This window comes from Astatotilapia calliptera, chromosome 14, assembly GCF_900246225.1.
Source record: "Astatotilapia calliptera chromosome 14, fAstCal1.2, whole genome shotgun sequence".
In the NCBI taxonomy this organism is placed as follows: Eukaryota; Metazoa; Chordata; class Actinopteri; order Cichliformes; family Cichlidae; genus Astatotilapia; species Astatotilapia calliptera.
The window spans coordinates 20,619,943-20,639,719 of record NC_039315.1 but is presented as its reverse complement, the minus strand read 5'-3'; the positions used below and the strand labels follow the sequence as shown (position 1 = coordinate 20,639,719).

Sequence of the window (19,777 nt, the reverse complement as noted above, 5' to 3'; positions counted from 1 at the left end):
CAGCTGGGTCTACCCTGGGGCTTGCTGAAACAAGTCCCTGTTTTAGCATGGACGCTACAACAGTATAAATATCTCACAATGCAGTGCAGTTGTGATGCACATAACATCCGTTGCTGGAAGATGACCAAGGCAGATAAGATCTGCTGTAAGAGCAATGACTCTTCAGTTAAAGCGGTTTAATCTTGTAGTTTCGTTTTGGCAGTTGTTCCATTGCTCATCTCAAATAAGTTTGTGTAATCACTACATCTCCACCTTCCATCATGTCTATGAAATGACACAAAAAACACAGTTGTACTTTGAATATTTCAAGTGATACAGTGAGTTGTACATAGTGTGAGGTATCTGGTTATTTTGTCATAGACTGCATGGCTTTGTAGTAACCTCTCCTGACTCCTTTCTTTGCTTTATAGCTGCATGATTTGCTTTAGTCACTTAGTACATAGAGGACTCAGGTCACTTGAAAACAACAGGCATAGTGTCACTTAACAATGAAATGTTACTATGGGGTGGAGGGTGGCAACAAATCGTAAGAACTGCTAGTTTGCTCTGTGGATTGACACAAAAAAAATTTCTAGATAAGAAAACAGCGCATCCAGTGATCATGTAAATGGTTGCTTGGACACACTCACTCATGTACACACATTTGTGCAGACACACACCCTTCCCATCTGGCTGGCAGCACAGATGGTGGCACTGGGTGATGCTAGGGGCCAAAAGGACAGTTCTAACCAGCTACACACAACCACCCACGCACCCAACCTCAGCCACACACACACATACATATATGCAAGAGGACGATCTGATGCACATCTCATAGTTTACACATATATGCACAAATGTTCAGCACAACGCAACATGTACATGCAAGCAAACCCACTCAAACGCTTTCCCTTTCTGATCTTCTGTCTCTTTTCCACTGGTTACGCAAACCTAAATGTACTAATGTTTCATTTAGAAGCTCAATGAGTCGATCACTGCTTGTCAAAGCTGAATTTTCATTTTAAATGACATATTTTTTGCAAAAACAGTATGTGGCTGCAGTCGTATGAGAAATTTACTAATTACATTTTGCTCAATCTTTCTTCGATTTGCAGCTGTGGTCTTGCGCTGCTGAAGACCTGCTTTCATTCTCAGCGCGTTCAGTGAGCTGCGTTTTAGCCCGTGTGGCTGGCACAGGTAGCGCATATCAAAATCCTCATTGTTTGTTGAGCAGGATCTACTTTTGTTTTTTCTCAGTCAGATAGAGTGAAAGAGAGAGAGAGCGAGAGAACATCTTTGGAGCAGGTTTTTGATGTGTGCATGCATTTGAAAAAGTATGAACGTACTATGGATGTATTATTCATGCGGCGTGATTGTGAATGGTGTTCACATGTCCCCCCAGTCCAGTGTGTTCTCGAAGCTTCTCTGTGAGGAAAGGCTGAAAAAAGCAGGCGACGAGAGTGAAAGAAAGGGAGGAGGAGAGGTGGTGATGGAATACATGTGAGGAAAGTGGAGACAGGGGGTAGAGTGGCGGAAGGGGCGGGGACGGAGGAAGTGAACGTGTAAACCAAGTGAGGAGATAGAGGGAGAGACTGAAAAATAGAGGCACAGACGGACAGAGAAGGACAAATATAGAGAGAATGGGAGCATGGTGGGGGTAAAGGAGGGAGAGAAATTGAGGGAAACAGAGTGGGAGAGACAGAGGGAGTAGGCAGAGGAGAGGAGGCGGGAGGGAAGGGATACTGCATTTTAGTGATGGCACAGACTGAGGCTGCAGCAGCAGACAGAGAACAATGAGAGAGGTAGAAATTAAAAAAGAGCAGCAGTGCATTGTCAGGGAGAGTACGGCAGGATTCCAACGCAGGTAAAATATCAAACTATAAATGAATGAAATATTGACAAAGCTAATTTAAATACTACTATACTGATAGTTTTGACTAACAGAGACTTGGAGAGGCCTTTTCCTCTGTGACAGCAGTTAACCTGCCGAACCATTCATCCTTTAAATCCATGCATGTACCCATCTTCATCTTCCTCTGTTCACCGTCTTACCCTTCATCCATCCTTGTTTCCTCTGTCTTCACACCTTTTCTTGCTAACCATCTTTCCATTCCACCCACTCACCCACCCATAAGCTTTTCTGCCCCCTTTTCTGAGAACATCTCAGTGTGTTCTTAGAGTGTAAAAGACAGTGGTATTTACAGTAAACGTGCTTCTGTCCTTTCTTCTCCTCTTTTCAGACTGTCACAAAAACATATTTGGAGAGCCAGCTGTGAGGGTTAAAGAGAGGAAAAATGGACCAAACTTGCTACAGGGACTGCGGCGAGTGAAAAAGGCATTTCACCAGTGGGAAGAGGAGAAACTAAGCCTTCTGTAATCAAATGAGTAAGACTACTAGCAACAGCAAAAACACAGACAGGATCAAGCATTTAAAAGCAGACTCCTGCCTCTGTTGGGAAAAAGTATGACTGGCTCCTTTTTGTCTTTCTGTTTGACTGTCTATCCACAGTCTGTCCTTCTGTCTGTGTCAGCAGGATGAAAAGGCATCATTTCAGCGCCTAGGACCTAAAAAAATGCTGAACAAATCCTGATGGTTGTTAGAGAAGCGAGGCACTAAAAAAAAAAAGAACATTTGCAAGCTTCTGGAAGGAAAAGGGAGGAGAGAGCGGTATGACTCAGAGCACAGCAGCTCAAATGCCGCGTTTTCTGCATGCAAGAGGAGAGGTGGAGGGAGATAGAGGAACAATGAGGAAGATATAAAGCGGGGGGGGAAAAAAATCAGAGAGGACTTGACCAGAATTGAGCTGTCATTAGACAGAAGAAGGACAGGATGAGGACAGAAGTAACCACGCAGGCAGGCAGGCAGTGAGTGATATATAGGCCACGTGAATCAGGTTGCAAGAGGGAGAGGAAGGCAAGAAGAGGGTGAATATAGAAAGTGGAAGGTTTAATTTGACTGAAGCCAGTTGAGGGAAGGTTGAGTGAAGGTTTGCTGCAGGGTTAGTGGATGGAGAACTGCAAAAAAGGACAATAGGAGGGGATTAATGAAAGATTGTTTGAGCTCCTTGCGGGCAAGAAAGTCCTGCGTGGCTGTGTTTTACCTCCAGGAGAGAACCTGGCAGAGGTTTGGATATGGAGCAAGTTTCATGAGGGTTAAATAGAAGAAGGCAATGATGGAGGGTAGAAAGGTTAGAGCAATATTGGAAATACAATAAAGCACAGAAGGACAGAAAGACGGAGCTGAAGAGAAAACACTGCAGACCAGAGAACATGAGATCCAGCGCACAGTGATGGGGACATGGAAACTTTAACTGTGACAGCAGCACAGCAAGAGATTGCTGTTAAATATTGATGCCGACAGGCCACTCTGGCAAGAACATGCTACTTGCTCCACAGAGGGGAAAACAGAAGAGATGCAACTGATTTCTTTCTCTCTGAGGAGTTTTTACACCAGAATAGTCAAGCTGAGCGATATGAAGCAGAGATGTTGGCACAAAATAACATAAGACATGCAAAATAGCCAGGAGTTGGCTTCCTGGAGGTTTTTTGGGCAGCTGTCCAACTTCTTTGGATTGACTGCAATGACTTTCTAGAGAAAGGAGGACCTTTAGGAAGAGGACCGATATTTGAGCGATCTCATGAGGACCACAACATTTTCTTCTTTTCTACAAGAAGAACACTGATTTACATTTTGGATTGAAATGCTTCACCTGCTTCTACAGCGCCAGTCCTGCCAGATGAGTTAAGCCAACACTGCTGAAGCATAAATGATTTTCTTGTGTGTTTCCTGCAAGGATTAGATTTGAGTATTTGACCAATAGAAGACTGCTTGAGGAAATATGCGAGGAAATTCTTGGACTGAATAAAGTCCCACTGCCTCTTGATCTCTAAACATTCAGTAACTGCCATTTCTCCAACCTGAATTTCTGATTCCTCAAAACATCAAAAAACAGCAACACAATGCCACAATCTCCATCCAGCTGCAAATAGTCCAGCTGTGTGTTTATGTGAGGCTGCGCAGGGGGTGTGTAAGGACTGTGGATGTGCTCAGCTGTGTTTGTGGATATGCTTGTGTGTGTGTAGTGGTGTGTGTGTGTGTGTTTGCGCTGAGCTTCGAACCCAGCTGTGTCAAAGTGTATTCTCAAAGAGTTACCCAGAACTGCTTGTGTGTGTGTGTCGCCTGGATTCTTGGCACCAGCGACAGCGCTGGACCTGAACAGCAGTGGAAAGAGGGGGGACAGGGAGGGGAGGGAGGAGGAGAAGAAGAAGGAGGCGAGAGAAACCAGCAGGACGGTGGAGAAGAAAAAACTGACAGCATGCTCGGATAAAGAGAAGAAAGAAAGGAGTCTTCGACTGCCCCCCTGGTGCAATGTATGGTGAGTACAAATATCTGCAAAAGCATGTAATGGTACACAAAAATCACTGCTTGGCATGAACGGTGGAGCCATCGTTTTGGTATATGTTCAGTACGTGAGAAAAAACAAAAGATGGTATCACATTTTTTTCCAATAACTTAAAAAAGGGGCATTTTTAGAATTGTCTAATAGGCTGCAATTCTTTGCTGGCATGCTGCATGTTGTCAGCTGTATGCTACCATGTATGAAAAAATTAAACTGGAAAAAAGTCCATTAAGAAATGGTGAAAAAAAGTAGTGGTCCCCTACTTTCTTTTGTGCACCTGACACTGACGACGCAGCTTTCTTCTTTGAAAAAACTGTGGATAAGCATGTCCAAGGGGACTTGTGTTTACAAGTGTCATGTGCACATGGTGGCAGTTTGTTTGGCACGTAGAAAGTGAGCAGAAAAGTCATCTGAAAAGCATGTGGCATATATGTTGAAGTAAATTGGTACATTGTATCTCTAAGTGCTTACACTGCTAGACCACTGCCATGCCAAAAGCATTTCAGATTACGCTTATGCTCAACAATTTTTGCTAAAAATTCTCACAGTAATTAATAAGATTCACAGAAAATGCCAAGTTTCATGCTTGACCAGAGTTTGGGAACCCCAAATTTCTACTTATATGATATGCTTTCACAGCATCTTTGGACATGTGTGGCTGTGTGTCTCTGTGTATCACCTTTTTAAAGATCATATTCCCCACAGGAGCTTGGTCAAGGTGAAAGGTGAAAGGTCAGAGATCAGGGTTATTAAATTAAATTCATTTAATTTAATGCAGGTCATGTGATCTGACACAGTCCATATGATATGCAAGCCGAGGGGGTGACATTATGCATCCATCCACTGATTCACACAGTTTAATGTAGGTCACATGATAGCAGTGCCCAGAGGGTCACATGACATCCAGCCTGGGATTTGAATAAAAAGTGACTCATCATCATTTTTAACCACACAATATTATTTTGTATTAATGGAGAATTAAAGACTTTCAGTCTAGGAAATATCTTCTAGCTCTCCTAACAATTAACAACAATTCAGGCAAAACATAGAAACAATTCCCCTGAGCACAGTACAAAAATGTTAACGTGCCTAACATAAAGTGAGAAAGCACTTTCTATATAGGTACATGCCAAAAGAAGAAAAAAAAAATCAATAAACATCAGAGCAAGTTTGGACGTGAGGACTAACCTGCACTGAGTAAAATAAGTTGTATGTATGGTGTGATTTGCTTGGGACCAACTAAATGTTCCATGTTGGTATTAGAGATGATATTAAAATGTCCACTAATATTTGACATGCTGCAAAGATCACTTTGTTGTTTCTGAGAAGAAGCTAAATATTTATAGCATTAGCATTATGCTTTGATTATTTTACATTTTATTAAAAAATTTTTTAAATCAAGTATAAAATGCAATGTTGTTCGACCAGAACCAACAAGCTGAGTTGAGTTGTTGAGCAGTTAACTCAGCGAGTTCTTGTTATCCCCGTGTTTCTCCGACACTTTCTCACTCACACAGATGCACTCCATCTCTTCCCTTTCTGTCACAAACACATATACACAGTCACTCTGTCGTGAAGTAGGCACCCTCTTTGCTTCTTCTTTCCACACAAGCACACATACACACATCATTAACAACACACATGCACCAGCGTGGAGAAGGAAGGACTGTTGCTGAGGAGAAGTGACAGTTGCTTGATGGCCGCTGGCCTTATATTCCAGCAGTGCTGGCCAGCCAAGCCCGTAATGAGGCTGTGTCATAAAGATCTGGCTCCCACACCATCACCATGATGTAATGCAAATCAGCTCTGTGTGTGTGTGTGTGTGTGTGTGTGTGTGTGTGTGTGTGTGTGTGTGTGTGTGTGTGTGTGTGTGTGTGTGTGTGTGAAAGAGAGAGAGAGAGAGAGGACAATGGTAAAATTACTCTATTTGACTACATTACTATATATGCTACATTCTCCACAGCACACGGTGCCCATACATGTTTCCTTTGTGCATGTGCGTGACAGTGATCTAAGACTAAACAGAGTCTCTGTTCAGTGTGGCAAGTACAAAGATTAATGATTAATGACTGAGACTTTCTGTGAAGTCAATAATTCTACCAGTCAATGACACCAATCAATACTTGCAATTCCTTCCTTCCTGTGACCACTACTGGCTATACAGCCAACACATACAGCACAGTTCACCACAGGATAACTTAAATCTGCTATTGTAGTTGACATTATTATTATTTTATTTGCTTAACAATGACCTCACTGTGTACAAATAGCTAGATTAGGAATCAAGAGGTCAGATTTTCTGTTAATGAGAAGTCAGCGTTGATGAGTTACACACAGAGAGACTAGGTTTTAGTTACCATAGTTTCTGTTGGCATAAATAAGCTTTATTTATTCATATATATCCATCCAGTTTTTATTTATCCAATGTTATTTATACAGCACCAAATCACAACAACAGTCACCTCACGGCGCTTTATATTGCAGGGCTCTACAATAATACATACAGAGAAAAACCCAACAATCATATGAACCCATATGAGCAAGCTCTTTGGTGACAGTGGGAAGGAAAAACTCCCTTTTAACAGGAAGAAACCTCCGGCCGGCAGAACCAGGGTCAGGGAGGGGCAGCCAGCCGCCTGCTGCTGAGGTGAGAGAAGGAAGATAGGATAAAAGACATGCTGTGGAAGAGAGACAGAGATTAATATATACATATATATATATATATATATATATATACATATATATATATATGTATATATATATACATATATATATATGTATATATATATATATACATATATATTTACATTTTTGATTGTATTATTATGAGACAATTATTTTTATTATCATCAGTATGAGATGTGTAATAAATCACATTTATTTGGAAGTATAAAAGACAAGGGGAAGAAGATAAAAAAAAGTTGTACTGCTGGTTTTAGCCTTCCAGTACCTCCGAGTGAATAACTAGTAATAAATGGAAGCCGACTACAGGAGTATTGTGGCTCAGCAGGAAGCACGCAGATATTTTTTTATGCCTTAGTCTTCATTTTGAGGTCATCTGGATTAAAAAAAAGTTAATATTATTGTTTCCTATTTTCCTATTTTCAAATTATTAGTCACATAATAAGTCACTGAAGGGTCTTTGTTCAATGTTAAACAATACCACCATGATCCAGATCATCCATGGATAGTACTATCTTGTGACATACTGCTGAACAGTGTCAGTATGCAGACTACTAACTAATGCCAAACTAACAATCAATTATTTTTATTTATAAAATTCCAAAACAATCCTATCACATACATTTATCTCCATTTCCTTTAGCTCTTCTTTTGTACCCCTACAATCCTTTTTAGTATCAGGTCCTCTAATCGCTTACTTACTGGTTTCAATTGTGACATATTTATTTGTAATGCTGTTGCTCTTATTAGAACGTTAGGATTACCTGACTGGTATTGATGGTTTGGATGCTAACAGATGAAGCACAGAGGTGGAGCCTTCTGGCAGGACTCTCTCTAATTATGTCTGCATCTCTACAATGTGTCTGTCATTTTAAACATTCAAGAAATATTTCCAAGGTAGAGTTTTACCAATATTGCTTAGTTCATTAGTACTGATGCATAGCAGGCTATTTGGAGCACACACTATTCAAAAATATAGAGAACCACTGCCAGCAGAAGCAGCATTTTTTTGTATATGACTAGAGGCAATAGATACTTTTATCAGTGCCTCCACAAATCTGTTATCTATTATGCATTACTACAGCAATAAGTGTATGGCTACATGGACATAACTCTGCAGCAGCGAGTCTTGTTTACTGTTCTCAGGCTGATCTTCAATCAATAATTCTACTGGCATAAATATTTAATGTATATTGTATATTGATAATAATACAAAACCTACTTGAGTTATTTTTTTAGCTTGTTGAGATCATTACACAGCTTCAAAGGAAGCGCACCATACAAGAAAATAAAACCTGCTGCTGATATTGATGCAAAATGAAATTAGTTACTTCTACTGATACGATATCATTCTAATGTAAAGCATTCATCCCACAAGCCTCAGTTTCATCTCAGGATGTTTCCATGAGATTGCTTTGGTAGCAAATTGCTATGTGACCTCAGATTCCGACTCCCATATGCACACTGCGCTGTAGATGGACCATCTGTAGGGAATTTATATAACTTCCTATATAAATTAATCTGACAGCGATATAAGCAGAGGAGCTATCTGCACCAATTATGATGAATTTTATGCATGAGTTTTACGGGGCAGACTGCTTTGCATTGCTCAGTCAGCGGGGGAGCCGATGGTGAATTCCCCAGTGTTACTGCACTTTACACTGCCCTGATTGTTAGGTTCAAAACAAGTTCGGGATAATCGCTATTTGTGAAATATTAGCAATAATTTACAGATCAGATTCAAATTGTGATTGTTTTTAAAAGACTTTAATCACATGCTTTTCTAAAATATTACTTCTCAATTACGCCTCAAAAAAGCTGAACAGTCATAATTAGGGACATACACGCTTTTATTTTTCGTTTTTCAGGAGGATTCCAGTATTATACTGATTTATGCTTGCCTATACTGCAGGAATACTTTTTTTAACAAGGCCATTTCATTAGAATAGGCAAATTAACTGCTCTAGCCGTGGTAAAAGGATAAAATAGTAGAGTACGATAGTCCAGTGCAAAAACACATTAGGATATTTCAGTGCTTTATGGTACAAATATATTATAATATTCAAAAGGCTAAGAACTAAATAGGATATTTTATTGCAGCTCCTTCTCTTTTGTTCTTGAAATAGCAGTGAGTTATAGAGGTTTAAATGACTAAAATATACAGCATGTATTTAAATATTAATTCAAATCGAGTAAATGCTTGAGCTGCTTCAGTTAGTTCTAATGTGGGTTCTTAAAAGGAGAAATGAAGGAAGCAAGAGGGAGAATATAAAATCCTGAAATAGATTTGAAACTACCCAGCCTGTGTGAACGATACAGCATATTACATGTACAGTATACTAGTGTATACACTGTGTATATATATCAGTCAAAAGTTTTAGAACACCCCAATGTTCCCAGTTTTTAATTGAAAATTATGCAGTTTATCTCATTGCACTCTGAAATGAAAGCATAGTACAAATAAGAAAGCAGAGTTTAAAAAGAAATTATGGAATCAATTTATAGATCAAAATGTAATCTAAACTTTTGACTCTTCAAAGTTCCACCTTTGGCAGCTGAACACACCCGTGTCATTCTTTCTATAATAGAACTCAAATATTCTTCAGAAAGTTCTTCCCATATCTGTTGCTGAAGCTCCCATAAATGTGCGGCATTGTAGATTGCTTTGCTTTCAATCTTCTGTCCAGTTCATCCCAAACCAGCTTGATGGGGTTTAAGTCTGGAGGCTGTGCTGGCGACTCCATGTTTTCAAGCTTACCATCTTGTTCTTTTTTCCTGAGGTAGTTCTGGCATACCTTGGACTTATGTTTGGGGTCATTATCTTGCTGTAGGATGAACCCCTGGCCAACTAGGTGCATACCAGAGAGTATTGCATGGCGCTGCAGAATGCTTGGTTCAGGGCGCCTCTCACTATGTACAAGTCACCGACCCTGGATCCAGCAAAACAGCCCCAGACCGTCAACAAACGTCCTCCTCCATGTTTGACAGTTGATGACACAAACTGTGGAACCCTCCTTCCGCCTTCTCAACGACACACAAAGATTCTGAGTGATGAACTGAAGATTTCAAATTTTGATTCATCAGCCCATAATACCTTCTTCCAGTGTTCAGTAATCCAGTGTCAATGTTTTATGGCCTAGGCAAGTCTCCTTCTCTTATTCTCACGTCTAAGCAATGGCTTTCTTGCTGCAACTCGTACCGTCAAACCTGCAGCTCGAGGTCTTCTCACTTAACACTGAGACTTTCTTACTACGACCACTATTATGCTTGAAGCTGTTGTCCTGTGAGCCACCTAGCTGCTGTTAACTTTCAGAAACGTATCCTCTGATTCAGTTGTGCCTTTGGGTCTGCTTTTGGGTCGGACCTCTTCTTGTCAGCGTTTGCCTTTTGATGGTGAAGGAAACTGTACTCACTGACACCTTGACTTTCTTTGCAATTTCTCTGTAAGAAAGACCAACATTTGTGTTATGGTGTCTCTTCCATTGTGAATTGCCTTTTTCTTGTCATTTTTGTAGTAACACACTACGTTCTGCAGTACAATACCCTCAAATCATGAGTGTTAGAGAATCGACACCCACCCACCAATTCACTGTTCCTCTTCATTAGCCACAGATACACAAATGCATGCATATTCATGATGTATATGTACATTTATAGCAAGCAAAACAACCATCCAGATCAATGTTTAATTTCATTGCACCTTTTGCAGTGCAATTGAACTTAAATACTGTAGGTAGTAGTAATTTGAGATATGTAACATGGGTTTTAGTAGTATTGTCACTTCTCAGTTGTAGTGATTGCAGGTCCTTACATTGTTGCTATTAAACAAGCAAAGCGAGAACAGCATTTAATCAAAGCATCACAGATCCAACAACCAAAGTACCACATAATACCATTGCTTTTACAATAGCATAATCAAAGACATAATTATCATAATTATACTTCTGATAAAATAAGAAATTAAATCTTCAAAGAACCAGACACAATGCTTGAAAATTCATTTCAGTTCAATTGTGTTTATGCTCATATCCCCAAATCAAAGCAATAGTTATCTCATGGCACTTTATATTGTAAAGTAAAAAGCCTGCACTGTAAGAGAGAAAACCCCAACAGAAAAAGAAAAAAGGAGAGCATAGAGAGACAGGCCAAAACAGAAAGTGTGGGAGAGAGAAGACAAATTTTAATGACATGTAGTAATGGTGCATGAACACATACAGTGGAAAGATGGGAATGGAGAAGACTTGTTCAGTGCATCATGGGAAGTCTCCCAGGGCCTGGGTCCACCACAGCATAACTAAGACACATCTCAGGGAAAGTTTTAAGCTTCATTTGAAGAGGAGAGAGGGTTTCTGCTGCCTGAATACTAACTGGGAGTTGCCTGCAGTCTGAGAGCAAAGTGCCCTCTTAGGATAATATGGTACTATGAAGTCTTCAAGAGGTGATGGGACTTCATCTGTGTGTGAGGGGGGGGAATGCATTGTTGTTGCATTCTAACACTATGCTATAATGATAGGTAACAGGTAGCTTGGTATGTGGCTTCATAACTTTAATGGACTTAGAGCCTGTTGCTCAGATATCTACTGCATGTGGCTGAGATGCACAGCAATCTGGTTTGGGTCTTATTGTTCAAAGAAAAACATTTATGAAAAATATTGTATTAATTGAAAAGTTTCTAGTAGCTATTTGTGAAGGAAAAGCATCAGTCTTCTCTTACTTTAATTTCTGTAAGAGGATCAAATGGAAGAGCCTTTAACAGGTGGCCAACATTTTTTCATCTCCAGCATCCATGACTTAAACTCACAATCAACACCTAACATCAGAAGTGGTGAATAGTTGCAATGTGCTGTAGTTCAAATGTATTCTACTTTCTCACTTTTTCTCCTCTATTTCTATGCTTTATGGCTTCAACTTTTGAGGTGTGCCATGAATCCCCTTTAAGTGGGTTGGAAATAATCATGTTACACTGCTGAATGACTCAACTGCATCAAAAGAGTGTGCTGTTTCTCTAGTTCTATACAGGACATGGACACAAAAACAATCGCACCCTTGGGCAACCGGAACAGCTGTTAGATGTTGAAATGTTTAGCCAGCAGACCACCAAAATGAAAAGATTGAACAACAAGTGTAGAGAGTAGAGAACCGGGGCAGAGAAACTCTTTGAGGATGAATAGCTACTAGTGTTTACTATGTATGTACATGTCTGGACTTACTGATGTTAAAGAGTTCAGAGGGAATATGTACTCTTTCATAACAACACATTATAAAAAAATATTGTTTCTATGGCCAGTTTTTGTCAATACTACTTCCTTCCACTGTAAGGGCGTGGATTATAGAAAAAAACTGGATGAAAGTGGACTTAGTCATGGATGGTTCAGTGTACTGGACAGCCCAACAGTCTTACTCATTTTAGAATATATTCACACACACACACACACACACACACACACACACACACACACACACACACACACGCTTGTGTCGTCGTAATCCTAACCTCCCTTTTTCTGTGTGCTCCCAAACTGTCTCCAAGGACGGCTGATAATTCCCTCATCAGCATCTGACCTTATTCATTTTTAAAGGACACCACTGATCCCTCACAGCTCTAGTGCTTAGCAACAGAGCATACGGAGGAACAAAAGCATGGAAGAAGACATAATGTAATGAATTTTACAGACTGTGGATTTTGAAGAATTTTGACAAAAGATTTAATTGAAATATTGGAACCAGCTAGAAGAAAAGATGCTTATATGAAATTGCTTTAGGAATATTTAAGAAATGACGAGATTGGGGTACATCGATTCAGTGGCAATAAAACATTTGTGAAGCCTTTACAGTTATCAGGATTTCTAAATTTCTGAAGGTGTTTTAGTTTTGGATACCACGAGTGCCATGTCTCGTACAGAGAATAGTATTTTTGCATTACCAAAAATTTATCAGCACGTAGCCAATGAACAAATAGCAAATTTCGCACACATGATGACTGTACTGTCCACACTTATTTATATTGTTCACTACAGGACATGGGGTCTACTGTATGTCAAAGCAACATACTTGCTGATTTTTCTCTGAGTGACAGCTGCCTGTTGCTGTTTTGGAGACAGCGCTGGAATCATTCTTTCCATCTCTGTCGCTGGTGTTGAGCTGTTGTGCTAAATATGCGTTTTCTCTCTTGGAGTTGAAGAAGAGCTCCTCACAGAGAGGTCTGAGCCTGGTACTGCACGGGCAGTCTGCAGGCACCGAGTGGAGCTGTGCTCACTCATTTCTACAAATTGTGTAATGTCAATAATGCATGAGTCAGCCAGTAGTATGGGGTACTGTGGTTTGTATTAATGTTACTATTATATATTGACAGAATTATTATAGTTTTGTACTTTCTAATTAGCTTTTTATTTTCATTTTATTTTGACTTTTTGTGTTTTAATTAAGTTTAGTTTCACTTAGTTTCCAAATTAGATTTTCTCACTTCAGTTTAGTTTTCTTTGTTTGAAAATGTTTAGTTTAGTTTTAATTAGTTTCAGTTTTTGTTTTAGTCTTTTAAATTATTGTGGTATGGTATGTAGGCACGATTTAGGAAAATCAGAACAGGTATTACAGTAAGAACACAGCCCTACGAACACATAGTTTGAGCTACATGTATGAAATTTGGCTCACACGTGTATCATGCTGAGGCGAACAAAAAAGTCAGTGGGACCACTGATGCAAACCCAACAGGAAGTCCGCCATTTTGGATTGAAGGTGCCATTTTGGCTCTAATTTTTCCATTTCCAGGCCTCGTACTTTTGCGAACTCCTCCTTGGGATTTGATCGTATAAGCTTCATATTTGGTCAGTGTCAACTACACACCTGGGCCATATTAAATTTTAGAGCTTTTGAGTTTTCAGGATACGGTGTGACCGTGGCGGCACGGCGAATTTTGATCATTCACCATGAAAATCTTATTGCCTCTCATTCTGTTATACATTGTCTGATCTGGACCAAAGAGCCAACATATAATAAGGATCCACCCCTGAAAAAATTTCAACTGCCACATTTGATATCAATGACAGCGCCACCTAGTGGGAACAGGAAATGTCATGTTTTACACTTTGGGGTACAGTATAGTGATGGGTGACGTCTGCAGACTCAAATTTCTCCAGGAAAGCCTTAAGGAGTTGGTCTTGGGTTACATTGAAAAGTGTGAGTTTTCACGAAAGGGTGTGACCCCGAAAGCATGGCGAACTTTGACGTCTTGCCATGAAGAAACAAATTAGTATAACTCAAAGAAAACCAGTCTGATCAGTATCAGACTTTACAGGCATGATGTCAGACCTGCCCTGAATAGATTGATATGCCAATTGTTAGGAATATGCAGAGCGCCACCTAGTGGGAACAGGAAATGTCATGTCTTTCACTTTGATAAACTGATTTTCACAGGTTCATCAGGTCCACCTCAAAAGTGGTAAATATTAACATTAGTCCCTCATGATGCTTCAGTAAGAAAATTGTGAGTTTAAACTGAACGGCGCACCCTGGTGGCAAGGCGGTTCACCATGAAAGATGAAGTGGCTTTTGAGGGGCTTGGAAAGTGCAAAAACTCTTGGAGTTTGGCCCACACCTCCAGTGTGATAAAGGCTTTGTTGTTATATTTTCATGGAATATTGTGAAATGGCTCCACAGCGCCCCCTACAAAATTTCAAAACATCAGCCCCTGCTGTGTTTCATCCATGAGGTTGAAACCTGGTAAGCTTATGGAAGATATCAAGATGTACAAAAAAGTCTTTTCAAGCAATATCCTAAATCCAACAGGAAGTCAGCCATTTTAAAATTAATGTGTAATTTTGGCAACATTTTCCCCTCTTTTCAGGCCTCATACTTTGACAAACTCCTCCTCATGATTTCATCAAAATGACGTGATCTCTGGTGCATGGAGTCTATAGACCTTTGTGATAATGAATTGTAAAGCTTTTAATGTTTGGCGAAACGGGGTGGTCATGGTGCCACATGGAGGTTCACTCACTAGCCAGAAAGTAGCAATCTGCTGTCACTCAAAAGCACAATGTCCAATCTCTCCCAAACGTGGCAGCCATGAGTCGAGAGTCGAGCTCGTAAATGTTCGATATGCCATTTGTCAGTCATGGTTAGAACGCCACCTAATGGGACGACTATAATCATCATCGAACGAGATGAAATTTTAGCTTGTGGTTCTACACATGATTTCCATCAATGTGACATCAGATCGGATGTGCTGGGTGTAGGTGTTGGGCGTGGCTGAACGCGCGGTGTGCGAGGGCCCTCTTAACGCTGCTTGCAGCTTTAATTTAATTAGTTTTTCTCTGGTACTTTGAACACTGAAGTGATGAGAATGAGCGATGAATTAGGTGGAGGAGGGAGGAGTAGGGTAAGGATATAAACATGCAAAGACAATGAAGTGGGGTCATGTAAGGGTTGGATACAGCACACACAAGATACACAAGGATACACAAGTTAGCTAGATCAAGCCAGATCAGCTAGAGCTTAACAAACAGCAGGTTGCTTGTAACTGTCCACTACATACATCACACGTAGTGTTTTTTATTTTACCAAATCACTGCATTTTTTGTAAATATTAATATTTTATTGTATTTATTGCTGTGCATGCTTATTATTTCTCTTTCTGTAGGGTTTCTTTGTGTATCTGTAATGTTAGATATAGTCGAAGTTTAATTTTGACATTGAGGTGAGATGCTTGACCCAACTGTTGTATCTTATTTGTCAAATTTCACCAAGTGTTTAGCAAATGCAAGAAATAGTAAATATCAAAAGAATGCAGGAAAAATGAATGTGTTTGTGTTGTGATGGGGAAAGAGAGGAACAGTTTTCAGCAATTCTGTGTTAGAAGTAATGAACCTGTTTCTTCCTCTTCTCCTTTCAGCTTTGTTGCTGTCTCTTAATTCTTCTTCACTGTGTCTGTTGCTAGGCGTCACGCCCTGTGGGGGTGGGGTTCTGTGATGGTAACAATGGTCCCGGGCAGCCGCTATGTCTGCAGCGCTCACGCAAGAGAGGATGACTCCACGAATGACCGTGAAGAGCGAATCTTAGCAGTGCTGGGCATCATTGGGACCATTCTCAATCTTTTAGTGGTCATATTTGTCTACATCTACACCTCCGTCACCTAAGGCTTTCTGCTGGACTTGAGCATGGAGATGCTGGCACAATACTTTTACCAACACTGCCATCCCTCTCTTTAAGTATTTCTATACTAAGAGGGTTTGATTATTTGACGTAAGCGCTGACTTATGAGGATTGTTGGCAGTTTGATCAGCTGGATTGTAACTATTTTTATCTACACCTGCATCTACACTGTTTACTCCTTAAGACAGCTCTGCTCTGCTAGCTAAAGACTGCCTGCAGTCACAGAGGAGGAGCTTCATGTGGAATTGCCTGGACGTTCCTGTACTGTTCATATTAACTGTGTCATTTCTTTCCCCACAGTGTGTCCATTATGGCAACAGTGATATACTTGTATTTATATTGCTCCATGACTGTGGGCTAACATTTATGGGATGTCTCAGACAGCAGGAGAGGAGGTCATGATTGTCTTCGATTTAATGGTGTTCAAATTTGAAAGCCATGTTCCTTCCACACTTTTGTGCAAACTTAAAAAAAAAACCAAAACACTGCCATTTATCTAAAAGGTCACAAAAACAAGACACTTTTGATTCAACCAGAACAAATGAGTTGATAAGAAAGGTATATGCTCCTAAAACTATTACTTGGGACCAAGATTGTTAAACTAATTATTATCATTATCAACAGCGGGATCCTTTAGCCTATCTGCTCCCAACACCCATAAATCTACTTGAACAGAACATCGATACTAACACACAAATAATCCAAGCGTCCAGTGAAATACCACTTTTATTAATTAACAGATTTCTTGAAAAAGTTTTACATGGACCTGACGTGTCCATACCTGAGCACACCAGAAGAAAGATTCCTGGCTGTGCTAGGAGTCATTGGCATTGTCCTTAACCTCCTGCTTCTAGTCTTTGTCTATATATACACTTCTACCTGATACATCACAGTTTTTCTGTCAGAATACAGTGCTGTTTATCTATGATCACATTCCTCTAACTTACTACAATGATCACATCTTGCATTAAGGAGGTTATTTTATTGCACTTGTCTAAATTGGTAAACTGTGACATGGTTTATATCGCATATGGAGATTGCATCTCATTCTAGTTTGTAATGGAAATACAAAATGTGAAAATATTTGCTCTACAGTTGGTTTTTTATACAGTACTCTTACACATGTGTGAATCACGAGATGTTTACTTAAGCTTATATTGCTGTATTGAAATACTCTTTATAACGCTTTGACCAATATAACTCATTGAAGTGTTTCTGTTAATTCCACACGATTACCGATATTAAAAACACAAAGACATGAAACTGGATGACGTTTTAGCCTTTGCAGAAGCTTTGTACATCAGCAAAGATCCCTCTGTGCATAATTGGGGCCACAAAATGATCGTCTGTGTTGTGTTGCCATGTTTCTGTGATTGGATATGGAAACCAGGCACAGAGCAGCAACACAGAGTGCAAAGCATGAAAAAGAGACAATGTCACACAAATCAAGACTGTGTACTTTTGCAGTGCGACACAAAGGACTACAACAGTGATAAACAAACTGGTGAGAAACAGCATGGCTTGTCAGAAAAAAGAGGACATCAAATCTCTCTACAAAGCTTCACCATCTGTCTTGAAACTCGGAAAGGCACAAAAAACTCCCCGGGATTTGGTTACAACCTGTTCAATGGAGCTGCATGTCATTATGGATATAATTTTAGGTTTAAGAGCTGTGACTGTATTGGAGGAGCAAAGCAAAATGAAGCTGACAAGCAAGCAGGGAGGACTGGCTCGAATCTACACTTTATCCTCATCATTCTTTTCTCCACCAACAAGCTGACACCAGAGAAGACATAGTAACACGTGAGTCCCTGCTGTCATTTCATAGAGCACAGGAACCATTTATTTCCCAAAATGAATGACCAGCGACTCTGAGTGCTCTCTTAACTTTCTGAGATTTCTGTTGGCTTGTGTGGAAAACCTTGATATTTTATAATTTCTGCATATGATTACTTGTTACACTGTGTATGTAAGCTCTTAGGTTTAGTAGCAATTTGACATTGAGTGTTTTGTTTGGTTTGTTGTCAAGTAAATCCAAAAGTCACAATCACTATACAAGAAAATGTTTGGAATGAAACTCAGTGTAGATGGTTCTGTTGACCACAGTCTATTTTTATAAATTGTACAGGGTTCAGACAAGTGTGCCCACAGCCTATACTAAATACTGGATAATAAGTGGCCACCACAGACTAGCTCCAAAACTGAGTTAATCTCCAGGGAGTCCCATGGTAAAATGACCAAATTTACAACAGAAATGACCATGTCTGAATTGTGGGATTTAAAAAACCCTTCTCTTTAAAAAAGTAATTGCATAGGGGTTATTTTTTAAAAATATATAATTTACCTGTTTTAAATTGTATTAAGGCTTAAAGGCTTATTAGTGGCACAGCCACTTCGATTGGCAGGTGTGTGCAGACACTTGCTGCTGTATCCTGTAGCTGTATGCTAAGCTTCACCTCTGCTAGCCACAGAAAAGTACCTCTCAAAGTATATGTGGTGTTGGTGCCTTTTGGAATATTTTTAATGCAACTATCTGACAAATAACATGGCTTATTGAGAAGTTGATTACTAACAGCTGTCAAAGAAATCCACGCTGCAATTTAAGTGAGCGATATTCTAGCATTTTGTTGTACTATGCACTACTTTGCAAGTATCTGTGTATGTGTTATGCACCCATACAGTCTATGGATGCACCTTGCTAACCAAGCTTGCTAGCCTTAGCTGTATTACGCCACCCTCTCATCCAAACATGGTCACTTATGGCCAAGGAAAATGTATGTGTTGCTAACCAGAAAGCTAAAACCAAGGCTTTAAAATGGAACTTCACGAACCAATGAATGATTTCATGGTGGTTACATCAATCTTTCACATGCGGTGAAGAAAATTCATTTAAAGATGCATAAGCAACTCACATGAGAACTCTCTGAACTTCTCACTTGCACATTTACGCTTACACAGATTATGATTAGTATGTCTTTTCTTGCAAACCCCTCACTGCATTTTCCCCTGACCTCAAGTAGCTCATCAAACTCTTTCTGCAACATTATAACTGGAGGCTATAACCTATAACCTGTTTAATTATGTTACTGTTTCTTGCCCTGTTCATTGTGTAATCAATGGAATCAATGGACTACCTATAATAATAAAACCTACATTTTAATAAACTGATTTTTTTTCCTGTCGTTGTTTTTGAACAATTCAAGTTTTATGTCTGGCAAAGAGTATAAAGTATAAACCAAAAAGTCTTCACTTTTGTGCTCACACACCAGCTGCTTTCATATCAGTTTGTGGGTTTATCTCCACCTTTTATAGCACATAAGAACATTTTAGTGCTAGCCTACTTAGATCATTGAGACTTGCACCTTTATTTCCTGTCACATTTAATAATTTAGTTTGTATTTTAAGTGTGAGCTGAGACACAGAATGAGGCAAACCTTTGGTTTGATGGAAATCTGCTGTAACCCACTAAACATTCGACATTGGATAGACGTGCAGAACTTGTCTATATTGGGTCTGTTGGTCCATGACTAACTGTGGACATCTATATGACTTCCAAACTATAGGTC

The 19,777-nt window shown here is 39.7% G+C and overlaps 1 long non-coding RNA gene across 1 annotated transcript; it reads left to right on the top strand.

The window, feature by feature from the left end:
• The first annotated feature begins 1,668 nt into the window (after positions 1-1,668).
• LOC113036795 (uncharacterized) lies at positions 1,669-19,379 on the top strand. Its single transcript, XR_003274499.1, has 3 exons — positions 1,669-1,843; positions 2,220-4,355; positions 15,997-19,379. It is a non-coding gene; the product is annotated as an uncharacterized LOC113036795 (long non-coding RNA).
• The last annotated feature ends 398 nt before the right edge of the window (positions 19,380-19,777 follow it).